Source organism: Uloborus diversus, unplaced genomic scaffold (assembly GCF_026930045.1).
Source record: "Uloborus diversus isolate 005 unplaced genomic scaffold, Udiv.v.3.1 scaffold_899, whole genome shotgun sequence".
Lineage (NCBI taxonomy): Eukaryota > Metazoa > Arthropoda > Arachnida > Araneae > Uloboridae > Uloborus > Uloborus diversus.
The window spans coordinates 50,708-66,058 of NW_026559120.1; the positions used below are offsets into that span (position 1 = coordinate 50,708).

Here is a 15,351-nt window from a genome sequence, read left to right on the forward strand (position 1 = left end):
ATCGAACGAAATTTGGTACACATATGTGTACCCTATGTGAACTTGTGCCCATTGGTTTTTGGCGCGAATTCCTCCAAGGGGGGTGGAGCAATGGGACGTTTTTTGAGTTACGCGTGCTTGCTATTCCTCAGGAAGTAATTGGCGGAATCAAACAAAATTTGGTCCATATGTTGCTACTAACAGGAACAGGTGCTGATTCAATTTTGGTGTCAATAACTCAAACGGGGGTTGAGCTATAGAACGTTTTTTGTCGTCAATTGTGACTGCTGTATCTCAAGAAAAAATGAACAGAATGAAAGAAAAATTTATCGGCAAGTAGTCCTTGTGGGTATAAGAGCTGATTTTATTTTGGTGTCAACAGCTAAAAAGGGGGGTAGCGCAATCGCCCGTTCTTTTTTTCCATTGTGAGTGCCCTACCTCAAGAAGTAATGCTACGTTGTGGTTGAAATTTGGAATATATGTTAATCCATATGCAAACAGGCTTTGGTTCAATTTTGACGCCAATCGCTCCTAGAGGTGTTGATTTTTTTTTTTTTTGCGAATAAAAATAGCTTTATTAATGCAACAATAAGAAAGATAAATCGTAATAGATTGTCGTCTGCGTATTTCTCGTGATTTTAATTGTATGGAAATGATCGGAAATATTATCTCAATGATTTAAAATTTTTAACTGTTGCCATCTTATGTTTGTTAATAAATAAAATATTTGTAATTAATTCATGCAAGGCTTTTAAAATAACTTTCAATTTTCGCTCTTTGCTTTGCTTTTGCAATAATGCAGACATTGGGATGGTCGTCAAGTTTTTTCATGTGTAATTTTGTTTTTGTTGGGAATTTTGCTTCCTCGTCAAGCATGGGGAGGGATCAGAAAAAAAAAAGAAAAATATAGAAGAAAGTTTCGTGATGGCCACAACATACTAGTTTTGTGTGTAATTAAGTAGTGGCAAGCATGGTTTCGAAGCGTGATGGATCGAATCGGAAACTTTTTTGTTAATTAATTAATTTAAACACTGGATGGTTATATCTCCCAAATGATTAACATTTATTTTAACCTATTGTTGAGCTAGAACTGAAATAAATATTTAACCCGTTGCCAAAGACAATAAGAAAACCCAGCTCTGCTTTTTGTAATGAAATGTCCAGGGGGGCTGTGCTGGTGTTATCGTCTCACTCGATTTGTCGGGTGGGGAAGACGAAGCGGTAGAAAGGGAAACCCATTTCGACGTTTTCCCCTATCGAGTCATTTTGAGGTGTGCTCGTTAAATCGCTGTCGACGCGCCCTAGCGGCCGAACAGGTTTTGCGTTCATTTTCCCTCGACAGCTATCAGCAGGTGAGTGGCTATGGCATCTCGTCTGCTGATAGAATTGTTACGTTTATATTTGCAACGCTACCAACTGCGAAACCAAAGAATTTTCCTGCGATCTTCAGAGGATCCTTTTGAGTTTTCTCTTTGTACATTAATCTATTTTTTTGTGTATTAGCCCAGCCTTTTTTTGTATATTAATCAAGATTTATTTGATATAAGAAAGAGTGTAGTAACCTGATTTATTTTGCTACAGATTAGTAACCAGATTTACTTTGCTGTTCCATTTTTTACTTAATTAAAATTATAGCTAGTAATTTTTGTTTTCAAATAAATTTTTTAAATATCCATTTTTTGTTTTATATATTTTGTGCTCTGAAACTGTAAATCTTATTAAACTAATAAGTTTCATTATATGCTCAAATGTTAGAATTTTTACTTTGACAGTATCAGAAAATATTTTTTCACCCTGGTGCTCTTTTATCTTACAAAAAAAAAAAAAAAAAAGAATCCAAGAAACAAAATTTTTTAGAGATGGATGGATGTAATAGTTTGAAATTTACATATAAACAGACACTGAAAAGCTTTTGCGAAGCTTTGCTGAAAGTAGCTTTTGCAACCTTAAAACGCTTGCATGCAATAATTTACCACTTTTCATGTCTTAATTTTGTCAAGTTTTTTTTTTTTTTTGTTATCAATCTTGATGCAAAAAATCTTTTATTTTTTCTCCAGGTTAAAATTAACTGTTTCAAGTACTTAACCCATCAAACAGCCCTGAAACTAATATATTTGTGCGATAAGTAGTATACAAATTGGCATACCCCAAGTTATTAATGAAGAAAATACTTTTATCATTTCCATTGTTCTAACATTTTTTCATTAAACCATATAAAATATCTTCAAGCTGAAATTGGAGAAAAGTATGGGAGATATGTACATATATAGTAATATGCGAAAGCAACAAATTTCATAAATTTGAAGTTAAGTTGAACCAGCTTAAAATGCTTTAACTCCTATCAATAATAATCTGAGAATGCAATAAGATAAAAAATAATAACAAACTGATATAATTTTTCAAATTTTATTAAATATTCTATCTAGCGAAGCATACAGCAGATTGCCTACATGCGTTACGGCGCGTGTAATACTTTCACCATTCTGGTTTATTGTTTTAGTCAGATTGTCTATCGACGAAACTAAATTATCAATTTTTTGGCAGATTTTCTGCATTCCTTCATCCTGCATGTTCTCTAGAGAATGAATCCTTTCATCCAATTGATTTGTAGGGGTCTCTACTCTCCTTTTTTTGGAGGCACTCCCATCCTGGCTCATTGGCCTCTTTGGTGTCTGTGAGACTTCTGCAATCTATGACACAGAAAGGGAGAAAAAAGTACATTAGTCAACAATGAAAGCATTTTTACTTCTTACTATTATGTTACATTCTAATTTTAGGTTAGCATAGGTAAAAATTAAATGTACAATAAACTCCTGATTATCTTGATAATCCACTAATAGGTAATAAATGGTACTAGTGTATCCAATACCTTAAAAAAATCAATAACACACCATACATTTAAACTAGCTCACACGATATAATGTAAAAAATAAAAGTCAAATAATAATAATTATTATTGCAAACAGATTAACTGAAGCATATCAATCTATATTAAATCTTATCTGATCTAAGCATATATCCCAAAACATGCAAGAAATACATTTGTTTTTTGCTCCCTATGAAAAATATCCGGATATAATTACTCTCTTCAATATTGGGTTCTATTTTTGTTAAATTTAATATAGAAGTATATGGCCTGATATAATAATTATTATATCTAGTATATACATTTTATAAAATTTAAACAAGCAAGTTTGAATAAATAAAAATCCTAAATTCCCAACCCTAATATTTATTAACGGTCACCAGACTAAACATTAAACAACAACAAACAGGACATTTAAGTTTTTAAAAATCTGTCCTAAAATATATTTTAAACATGAGTCAGCAGACATGACGAAAAGTACAAAGAATATTTCTGTTAATTCTATTTCTACTCTTTTAACAAACATTCAAAGGAACAGTTTGCAAAGTCAAAATATATAAATTTCTAAATAAGTCTCTGACCTTTCTAAGAATTATAAACCATAAACTTTTTACACCTCATACATCTATACCCTCCAACACACAAGATATAATAAAAGCTGCTAGCTGAGAAATTATCGATATAATTTTTAAATTCAAATTATTTCATTGCCAGAAAAAGTTGAAAACCTACTTCATATTCAAATAAGTACTTGCATTGAAAAATTCTTTTTGTGTTTCATAATAAAGTTCTGAAAAAAAGGCACAAAATTTTCACATCTTCTTTCCATGGCGCAAAGTGAAAAGTAAAATATTTTTCTTTGAAAATATTTCCTATCTGATCATTAAAATTATTTTTGATCAAGCGAATAAGTTATGACAATAAAGGAGGAAGAAATGAAAACAGTAGAACTAACAAATAAATAAGTTAATATATATGAGAATCAATAAATGAGTGAATGTATACAAAATTAGGTACATTCATGAGTAAATATGAATCCTTAAAAGAGGGCAATTACCAAATTAATAATTTTTCAAATTAAAAATTGAAAAAAAAGTGATTTCATAAATAAAAGAACATGAGCAAGTAAAAGAAATGAACTATTTGACTTTGCCCTTTGTGCATTTCAGTAATTGTACAAAGCACTTTAAAAAAAAAGCATAATTAAATACATTATTTATATTAGTATTAATTAAATAAATATTGCACTGAATATTAGGGTTCAATTTACATTATAAATGTAAACGATTTATCATTTTATAGTTAAAAAACAATATTTAAATCACAACAAAACATTGCAACCAAAGTATCAACTTTTTATAATTGCAATTCTTTCTCATGTTCTTTGGTCTGAGTCAACTGATTTTTGTTTCCAATAAGCGAATAATTTTGGGCTTTTGTAATAGGATTGGTTTTGGATCTTTAAGATCTGGTCCGATTAACCGGTGGTCAAATTAAGTGGATTCCGCTAAATTAACACTTGCTTTTATAATCAAAGACAACTTTTTACTGACTTGAGTAGCCTATATGTGTTAAAGCATGCGGAACAACCGTGATTTCTCGAATATCTCGGGACGGGGCAAAAAATCAAGACGTCGAGTTCTTGAGTTAACAAGGTTTCTCACAATTACACACATGTACGCTATATGCATTTATCCATGTACTATGGGACGAGTACGTTTGAAATTTTAAAATTGTTGAAAGTGTACAGGATGAGATTTTGAAATGAACAACAATTTCACATTTGTTTTGTCATCGAAACTTTTCTAAAAACATTTTGTAGGCGGCAAAAAAGTAGAAGGATTAACACATTTTCCTTTTTTGCTTGGAAACCGACGAAAAAAAGACCCCCGCCTTCTAAGTGGACAGTATGTTCAAAAGAAATGCACATAGTACAAACATTCTAAACTCTGGAGTTTGTCTCTGGAACTGGCTTTACCACAAAAATTGCCAAAGAAAAATTATTGAAACTTGCCTCTGTGCAAAGATTTCGACACATCAAGGGTTTTGGAAAAGGAATTAAGAAAACTGGAAAATACATAGCATTTTTTATGGAAAATGCAAGGGATTTTTTTCCCTGGACATTTAGGGTTTCAAGTAGAGACGTACCAAGTACTCGGTAACTACTCGGTACTCGGCCAAATTTTTATCAGATACTCGGCCAATACCGAGTAGTTGCAAAAAATTGAATATTGTCTAAGACAGATATTAAAATTTATAAAAAGGTGCTAGCATATATAATATTCTGTAATCATTTACAAATTTACAAGTCAAATTTAAATTTTGGAATAATGAAGTTTGTAATGCTTCAATGGAATAAATCTTTATTTTAATGTTCCCAAAGTTAATAAAACGTATTTATTAAAAATTGTGCAAAAAAGTTAAACATAGAAAATGGAATTTTTATATTAAAAATGGATTTTTGCTACAAACAAAAATTAGTTATAAGAAAAATACTTTTGCTTAAAAAATAAAAGAAAATAAAACAACGTTAAAAGCACATTGCAGGGACACTGCAGACATGTGTTTTAGCGTTACAAGGAATTCCTTTTTCAATGCACAAAAGTGAAGATTTAAAGGCATCCGACAAAAGTCGGATTTTTTTGTTGAATGTCTTTACATTCTTTAGCTCACATTTTATGTGCTGAAAAAGACATTCCTTATTCCGCAGAAACACGTGTCTGCAGTGTTCCTGCGCATTTGTTTTATTTGCTTTTAAATATTATTTATGTTTGGCGGACTAGAGAACTATCATAGATCGGTATGCTTTATTTTAATTCCAACTTGATTAATCATACCTTTTATTTATTTTTAATTTTAAAAATAAATTTTTTGCAAAATTTTTGCCGTAATCAAATTTTTTTAAATAATGCGTAGTTAAATTTCAGCAGGAATTTAATTTTAAAAACTATTATATGGACAAGGCAGTCTGTACTATTATTCTAATAAGTTCAAAATTCATTACATATGTGTCTGTGGTTTTTCTTAAAACATAATTGCTACTCGGTAACTCGGCCGATTAATGAAATGCCAAGTACTCGGTAACTCGGCCAAAGTGCTACTCAGTACGTCTCTAGTTTCAAGATATCAAGGTTTGGCGGCCAGATAGATGGTGACCAAAAACAGGGTAAAAATTTTACCATTTCTCTTTGAGCCACATTCCCTACTTGGAAAAATATAAGTTTTATTTTGAAAAGAAATTTAAGTGAATCATAAAGAAGCTTACCTCCTCATCACTTGCAGGGTCTGGGACATTCATCCCTGTAATAGCTACCCCAGCTATAAGTGCCACACACCTTTCCTCCAAGGAACTCAACGATTTTGATGTGGATGGCCCACCACCCGTTTTATTCCTCGAGGCAGCAATATCTGCTGCCTTCTTTTTAACCGCGGACTTCCAATCCGTCCATGCCTGGAAATAAAAGCCATATTAATAAAACATATTAAAAAACTAATAAATGTTTTATACATATTACTTAGAAATTTTAAATAAATATTAAAATAAATTAACAAAGAAAAACTATCTTCGTACTGCTCTTGGGCAAGTTATTAAACGATTCATATAAGACCAATTTCAATAATATTAGCAATATATATACTTATTTACAATTAACAGTTAATAGAGCATGGTTATTATTTTTTCATGGTCCTATAGTTTCATATAAAAATGTTTTCTTTCATTCTTTGAAGTTTTAAAGCATTTCCTTATAATGACAACGCAAATGAAATACTGAAAAATGGTATAGACATGAGTTAAACCTATAAGGGAAAATATAATGATAGAAAATGGGGAAGTAAACAGAAAGCAAGGTTTGTCTCAAATGCTAAGCATGTTAATATGTTTTATATAAGACAGCATATTTTCGGAATTAATTAACAAACTTCTTTGTTGTTTCATTATTCTTCATCTTTTTCTTAAAACAACTTCTTGATTTTAGAGAAAAATAAAAGAACGGGGAAAAAACGATGACATTCCGAATTAATTCTGTTTTTTTTTTTTAAATACCTATTGGTGCTCTTGTGATCGCAACTGTGTTTTGAAATCAAAACTCTAGCTTAGATATTTGACATCGATATATATAGTTGAATCTTTGATGAGCAATAAATTTTAATGTCTTGTGTGTTAACCATTTTATCAGTTGTCATTTTTTTTTCAGCATCTTTACAATGATTTTTTTTTCATCTACAAATCAACGATTCAAATAATTTCCTCAGTTATTACGTTCACTCACTAAGTATTTCATTAGTAATTGTTACTGGATTACATTGCGAAGAGTCCAAAGTTTCCGCTTTTGAAAACTGTCCACTTGAAAAAAATATATCACGTTTGAAAATTTAAAAAAAAAAAAAATAATTTTCATTAGGTGTGCAAGTAATTATTATTAAATTTCAAGAAAATTGGTCTCCGTGGAAAATAAAAGAATGCAAATATTTTACTTTCAAGAATAAAAAATTTTAAAATGTGTGGTTAAAGCAAAATTTGCCACCCATGAAAATTTTCCAGCAATAGGCAGCTGCCTACTCCGCCCAATGGGAAATAATGCTTTTTGGTGTAAAAAATTTTGGTTATTTTAAAGAATGATGCTATAATTTTATCACAATTAGCAAAATTACTAATACCATACAGATGATAGCAAAAAAAAAAAAAATGCATTTATTCAAGATCCTCTGGACATAATAACAATTTAAGAATAATATGCTCTGATTAGATCATTAGGAAGGAAACGAATGTATTTTTTTTTTTTAATTTGACGATGAGATAAAATGTTAGATAGTAATTACAGATGAAAAAATGTTTAATGAAATATGCTAAACGAAGAATTAAAAAATATTTTTTTAACTTACCTTAATCCACTTCTCGGTTGTCTTGACGCAGTCTCCTTGGGCGTTAAGGGAGTCAGTTAACTCCTTCCATTTTTTCTTTTTATCTTGAGCTGTGAATTCGTGCGTCATAACATTGGAAAACACTTGGGGATTGTTTTCCATGAACTCCACAATCATACCCATTTGAGATTTTGAAAATTTGTTTTCCGCAGCCATTTCGCTATTTCCGCGTTTGGATTTGGAAAGCAACGTGCTCGCTATGAAAAAAAAGAAGAAGTAAGGTTTTTCCGCGCATTTGGTGATGGCATCACTCCAGCGGGCGGTGATTGGCTAGCGTACTTCCTACCCTCTGCATGTGCGAACTTGGACTTGTCCGGAGCTGCGCCTCTACTCACTGAGAGAGTAGCACATGTTGACACTAGTGAGTGCCGGTGAGTAGAGGGTTGGGCTGGGGAAAAACCGGTAGTCGATAGCGAGTGAGACGATAACACCAGCACAGCCCCCCAGGCCCGTGTCCAGATTTTCATAAAGGGAGGGGTTTTAATCTTACCTGCGGGAGGGGGAATTGAATGCCCCACAACCTTAAGTTTACGATAAATTGCCGATCCCAGCCCCCCTGTGCTCGGCTAGTGGAGTCGGGACGGCCAGTGGAGAAATCGGCCGAAAGGGAGAAATTTTCCCTATTTTTCCCTGCTAACCAGTTCTCTCTCGACTTGGGGTGTGCTCCTCTTCCATTGGTTGTTTCGCGCTTGCGGCCGAACTGCTTTTAGTCGCTACACTTGCCGTCTGCCTCGGAGCAGTAGAGAAATGGCTTTTTCCGTTCCTGTGCAAGTGCTAATGCATTACTATCAACGGCAAGCGCTTGCAGGTGAAAGAATATACATGCGTTCAACAATTAATGCATTTGATTTACGTGATGATATCTTCAAGAGTTATTGAAATTGAAAATTGATGTATAACGTTGAAGGGGGGCTGGTAGAAGCTGTTTCAAAAAAGTCGCCTTGAAAAATTTGTTGGTCGACATTTGCACAGCAGAAGTTAAGTCTGATCAACTTTCAATAGCTACTTAGAACAATAGAAGCTATTTATGTGAAATAAATTTAAATAAATGTGAAAATAATTTTTTTTTACAGATTAGAGATTCACTAAATACCAAATATTCAGGTAAAATTCAAACTGAATATTTGGCCTAATACTTGTTTAAATAAGATAAATACCTTTGCGCAGAATAGTAAAGAAAGTATAAACAACGTCAACATGCTTACTTTACTTGTTTGAATGTTTTCGAAACTAATGTTTAAATTTTTTCCAAATTTAAAATAGAAAATATTTATCTATTTTAAGAAAAAAGAATATATTTTTTATTAAATGTTATCTAGATTGTGTATAGTTACAATATTAAAACCAAATTCATCCGAAATCAAAAGTAAATTCACATAGTAAATACAGTAGAACCTCGATTATCCAAGCTACACTACTGCCTTGGATGTTGGAAATCTCGGTTAATAGAAACTTGGTATAAAAACCTCGGTTAATCGAGGTTCTACTGTATAAGAATTTGGTTTATGTTTGTTGTAAGTTTGGAATATGGTTGCATAAACAGAACAATAATTTCTTTCCTGATAGATGATTTGATAACTGATAATCATGGTCAAAACATGCTATATCATAGATCAAGAACCTTGCAGAATGCAAATTATTCAAGTGGTTCTCTGCTATGTTAATCTCTTTGGAAACTGATAAATACAGTAAAATGTCTACAATGATACTGTTGGGACCTAAATAAAATATCGTAATAGACAGGTTATCAATCGACAGGTTATCGTTATAGACAGTTAGATTATTCATGCTGACATTTTGCTTGGGCCAAAAAAAAATATTGTTATAGACAGATTTTTGTTAGATATTATCGTTTTTCACAGGTTTCACTGTACGTGTATCATCATTTTAAAAATCTAAGAATAAAATTTAAGGATTATTAAGCTTTTAACATAATGATTGACTATGTAGAACAATAGAAGCTTATTATGTGATTAAAAATAATGTGATTAATTTCTATTACAGAGTAGAGATTCAGTGAACATCGAATATTCCAGTAAAATTCAAACTGAATATTTGGCCAAATACTTGTTTAATTTTTTTTCAAACTAATATTTGAATTTTCTCCAAATTTAAAACATAAATTATTTGGCTACTTTAAAAAAAATACATACATTTTTTTATTAAACTTCATAATTTTAGCGGTGTATTTCAAGTAGATTACATATACAGTGAAACCTCTCTTATGCAGACAATTTATAATTCTAATGCAAATAACATTATTAAGCCCCTGTCCTGCGGACACCTCTCTATTGCGGACAAAAAATATTGTCCCGTTAGGGTCCGCATTAGAGGAATTTTGCTGTAGTTGTTATACACAAACCAAATTCATCCAAAATAAAAAGTAAATGCACATAGTAAATATAATTCAGTTTACGTTTGTCCTAAGTTTGGAATATGGCTGCATAAGTAGAACAATAATTTCTTTCGGGAGAGATGATTTGATATCTGATAATCATGGTCAAAACATGCTATATCATAGATGAAGGACCTTGCAAAATGCAAATTATTCAATAGGTTTTCTGCTGTGTTAATCTCTTTGGTAACTGATAAATATGTGTATCATCATTTTGAAAAATGAAATTCAAGGATTATTAAACTTTGAAGTCAATGGTGAATTTAAATTAGGTTGTTTCTTAACAAGTTTTAAACTTTTGGAGTTTTTTTTTTTTTTACATGAGAATTACTTTTAATGTGATAAAATTAATAAGCAACTGTTTAAATTAATTTTTTACTGTGGTACTGTATTGTAATTTTCATTCGGCCTTGTCTGCCGAATATTCAGTGAATCTCTATTACATATATTTTCAATTAATTTAACGAAAAGAAAACAATTAAGGTACTTACCCTCATCCACTTGTCTGTGCTCTTTTTGCACCCTCCTTGTGCATTCAAAGTGGCGGTTAATGCAGTCCACATCTTTTTTTTGTCCTGATTGGTGAAGTCATTTGTTAATTGGTTAGTAAATAACTTATTATTGTCTTCCATCCAATCCAGCATTATGCAGAGTTGCTCTTTTGAAACGCGCTTCGTTTCTGCCATTTCCCCTTCACAAAAAACAGTTGCAACTTCCAATTCCAATGCAATGAAAAATGCGACGCTAAAGGATTCGGATATTTTCGCGCTCCAAAAAGAATGACATCACTTTCAGCGACCACGATTGGTCAACACCCTTCCCCTCCTAAAGAAAAATATGGGCTAGGTCCAACTTCCTAGATCTCCACTCCACTGCCAGCCGGGCACACCTCAGGTGGAAAAGTAAACCACTCCTTCAAAACTGGTTGTTAGAAAATGGGGAATAACCCCCCCCCCCCTTTTTTTTGAGGGATAGTTTTGGTTGCGCAGGTGACCAAAGTAATTCTTTATTTTACAGGTTCACTTTAATCAAACCTTGTTTGTTTCGTTTTAATTAAATCTGCTTACTATGCGGTACATTGCAATAAACACTAAAATTTATCCACAAATTCTTTTATAATGTAGAATGTATATCAGGTTTTATGTTCTAAATAATTGAAATAATGCTTAATAAACTAAACAATAAAGAGGTTATTGCAGATACAAATTATATTACCAAACACCATCACTAATGCATTTTCATTGCTATGCTAAATTCATCATAATCTCCTTACAATAAGCAATATTAATGCTTTGTATTGATAGATCATTCAGCAGTTCTTCCACCTTAGTTTTTCCGAATTATTATTTCAGTTGAGAAAGTTTTAACAGTTGTAAATTGCAGAAAAACTTAAGAAAAGAGAGAAAGTTTAATTAAAAAAAAAAAAAAAAACGCTGAACACAAACTTTACATTAAAATTAATTTAAGCCAAAAAAAAAAAAAAACATATTTTCTTCATTTTCCTTATTATTTTCCGCCAATGGGAGGGGTTTAACCCCTAAAACCCTCCCCTTGGACACGGCTCTGGAAATGTCTTACTGTGATATGTCAATTGAAAATAGATAAAACGTAGAGACAGAGAGTGAAGCGTTTTTTTTCATTTCTTGAAAACAACGATTTTAGGTCCCGCAAGATATTTTAAAATAAAGTACTAGAAGGTTCACGCAAAACGTGTGTTCTGTCCTCGTAGTTGAACTATGTGACCGTATCGGTGCTTTAGGTTTTTCTAACCAAATGATCTGAAAGTACCGTACGTAGCAACATTTGTTTCTCGGCTGAAATCCATCTGAGTTTTGGCACCAATGTCAAGAATACTTTAGTGATTATCTAACTAATCAGTACGTTAGTAAAGGAAAATATGATGGAATTTAAAGACAATTTTTTTTATTTTCATCCAGATAAGTTACAACAGGGTAGTTAGTTCTGTACACAAAAAAAAGATCAGTGCAGTGGAAGATCTTTATCTTTGGTGGAAAGAACTAATTAGGCAATGTATGAAGTTTTAAAACTTTTTCGTTCAAAAGATCGGACCGTTAATCGGTTGGAGTTAGCTTCGCTGACTGATCGGCTGGATTACAGTAACGTGGTGCCTTGGCGACTTTGGCTATAAACAATAGAGTTGCGTGATTATTTTTTTTATTTTTTTTTTTTTGCATTTTAAAGCTACTCTTAATGTAATTTATTAAATTTGTTTATTTAGCGAAATATTTCAAATTGCGAAGAATTGTTTTTCGTTTTTAGAGAGTGTTTATTCATTTTAGTTGAAGATGTGTTTATTTTACATCGGAAAGGGGGAGATGAGTGATTTTCGCTTATACTGAGTACTATTTTTACCTTTTAAATTTTTTAAAAATGATATCCTTTCGATTGTGTAATTCTTTTCCATACTCCCATTTTCTCAACCCCGAATGAATGTTGAGTTTTTTTCGACCCGACCACACGTGGATATATGCCTACTAAGCAACAGACACCCGAAATATGCATTCTGACGATCCAGGAGTTAATTGCAACGAGTTTTCTCGTGACGTCTGTATGTATGTGCGTATGTGTGTCTCATAACTCAAGAACGTAATGTCCTAGAAAGTTTAAATTTGATACTTAGACTCCTAGTGTGGTCTAGTTGGGCACCTTTTTTGGTTGCATTCCAATGCTCCAAAGGGGTTTTTTTGCCTCTTTTTGGGGGAAATCATTGTTAATTTCGATGTGAACTCAAGTGGTGTTACAATTTGGCGAACACTTGGCAATTAAAAGACTGGCGACATTTCGCCAAGTTTTGTCGCCAGCTTAGCGAAAAATTTGGCGATTAATTTTTTTTTTTAAATCTGGTTTCAATTTGGTCACTATTGGTGATACAGTGAAACCTGTGTAAGTTGACCACTTGCGGTGCAGTACTTTGGTGGTCAACTTAGACAGGTGGTCAACTTATGAAAGGCGAAATGTTTTTTTTTTTTTCATTTTTTGCACCATGTATTCATTTTTTGACTAATTGACACTTACTCTTTCTGTTCAACTCATTTTTACTTTCTTCTATATCTAATACATAGAAGAAAGTATTGGATTCGTGCAAATTTTCGAATTTCGAATTATTCGAACGTTTTGAGGTGTGCTGAGTCCATTTCGACTATTTTTGGAAAATGTCTGTCTGTGTGTGTGTATGTATGTGTGTGTGTGTGACCAGTTTTTTGTGGCCGCTCTACAGCAAAAACTACCGCATGAAATTGAACGAAATTTGGTACACATATGTGCCCCTATGTGAACTTGTGCCATTGGTTTTTGGCGCGAATTCCTCCAAGGGGGGTGGAGCAATGGGACGTTTTTTGAGTTACGCGTGCTTGCTATTCCTCAGGAAGTAACTGGCGGAATCAAACAAAATTTGGTCCATATGTTGCCATTAACAGGAACAGGTGCTGATTCAATTTTGGTGTCAATAACTCAAACGGGGGTTGAGCTATAGAACGTTTTTTGTCGTCAATTGTGACTGCTGTATCTCAAGAAATAATGAACGGAATGAAAGAAAAATTTATCGGCAAGTAGCCCTTAGTGGGTATAAGAACTGATTTTATTTTTGTGTCAAGAGCTAAAAAGGGGGTAGCGCAATCACCCGTTCTTTTTTTCTATTGTGAGTGCCCTATCTCAAGAAGTAATGCTACGTTCTGGTGGAAATTTGGAATATATGTGAATCCATACGTAAACAGGCTTTGGTTCAATTTTGACTCCAATCGCTCCAAGAGGTGTTGATTTTTTTATTTTTTGCGAATAAAAATAGCTTTATTAATGCAACAATAAGAAAGATAAATCGTAATAGATTGTCGTCTGCGTATTTCTCGTGATTTTAATTGTATGGAAATGATCGGAAATATTATCTCAATGATTTAAAATTTTTAACTGTTGCCATCTTATGTTTGTTAATAAATAAAATATTTGTAATTAATCCAAGTAAGGCTTTTAAAGAAACTTTCAATTTTCGCTCTTTGTTTTGTTTTTACAATAATTCAGACATTGGGATGGTCGTCAAGTTTTTGCATGTGTAATTTTGTTTTTGGTAGGAATATTGCTTCCTCGTCAAGCATGGGGAGGGATGAAAAAAAGGAAAAATATAGAAGAAAGTTTCGTGATGGCCACAACATACTAGTTATTGTTTAACATTACTTTGAAACAAAAATTTTAAAACGTTATTCAAATATTTTTAGAGATAATTTTCCCAGAATGACGTATGTGTTAAAAAGTTACTTATTTGATATTAATAGTTTCTAAAAATTTATAGCTATTCAAAAAAAAAAAAAAAAAAAACAAATTTTTCGCTTTATTTTTTTCTAATATTCATTTATAACCATGATGATCTATTGTTCAACAAAATAATTCCTTATTGAAGTTTGGCGCACTTATTAGACACTAGTTTTAGAATTTCCATATGTGTCAGCTAATTTTCTCTGGATTTCTCCCATTTCAATTAATTTTAATATTTCATACTTTTTATCAATCTCAAGTTCAACTAACTTTCTTTTTGAAGCCATTTTATGTAAAACTAGAGCACAAAGAACAACAAGATGGACTCTCATAGTTCAAAAAGGCAGTTGAAAATGAAAATGCCATATCTCTTAATTCCTAATACTGCAATGCAAGTAACTTTACTCTTTGGCACAATTCCAGAGTTGCAACAAAATATTGCAACTGGAAAAAAATGCTTTGTACTTTTCTACTGATACCTGTTTTCATTGAACAGAGAGTACAAGGCTGGCTATCTCAAATAGAACAACAAATGAAAAATAAGTTTGGAGAATAAAAGGGTTCTTAGTAGTCTTCATATGTGGTTGAGGTTTAGTTATGCTGCTGTTTTATTTAGTTAGTAAAATGCTGGTCTGGCATGGAAAATATTCTTGGAAAGCTATAAAATAAATAATATAAAATAAAATCATTTGGTGCATTAAGTTTAAAAAAATAAACCAAGTGGTCAACTTGCAAAGGGTTTTTTTACAATACTCCAAACCAAATTTGGTGTACATTAGTGGTCAAGATAGACAGGTGGTCAAGATAGAGAGGTGGTCAAGTTATAGAGGTTTTCCTTCATTATATAAGATAGGATAAATTCCGTTCCTGACAAAAGCAGTCAACATAGACAGGTGGTCAACTTTACAGGTTTTACTGTATT

General features: G+C 32.2%; 1 long non-coding RNA gene across 1 annotated transcript; it reads right to left on the reverse strand.

Annotated features, from left to right (window-relative positions):
* Positions 1–2,371: 2,371 nt before the first annotated feature.
* LOC129234004 (uncharacterized) lies at positions 2,372–6,190 on the reverse strand. The gene is made up of 2 exons (XR_008581514.1): positions 6,111–6,190; positions 2,372–2,669 (listed from the first exon to the last, which is right to left on the reverse strand). It is a non-coding gene; the product is annotated as an uncharacterized LOC129234004 (long non-coding RNA).
* Between the last annotated feature and the right edge of the window lie 9,161 nt (positions 6,191–15,351).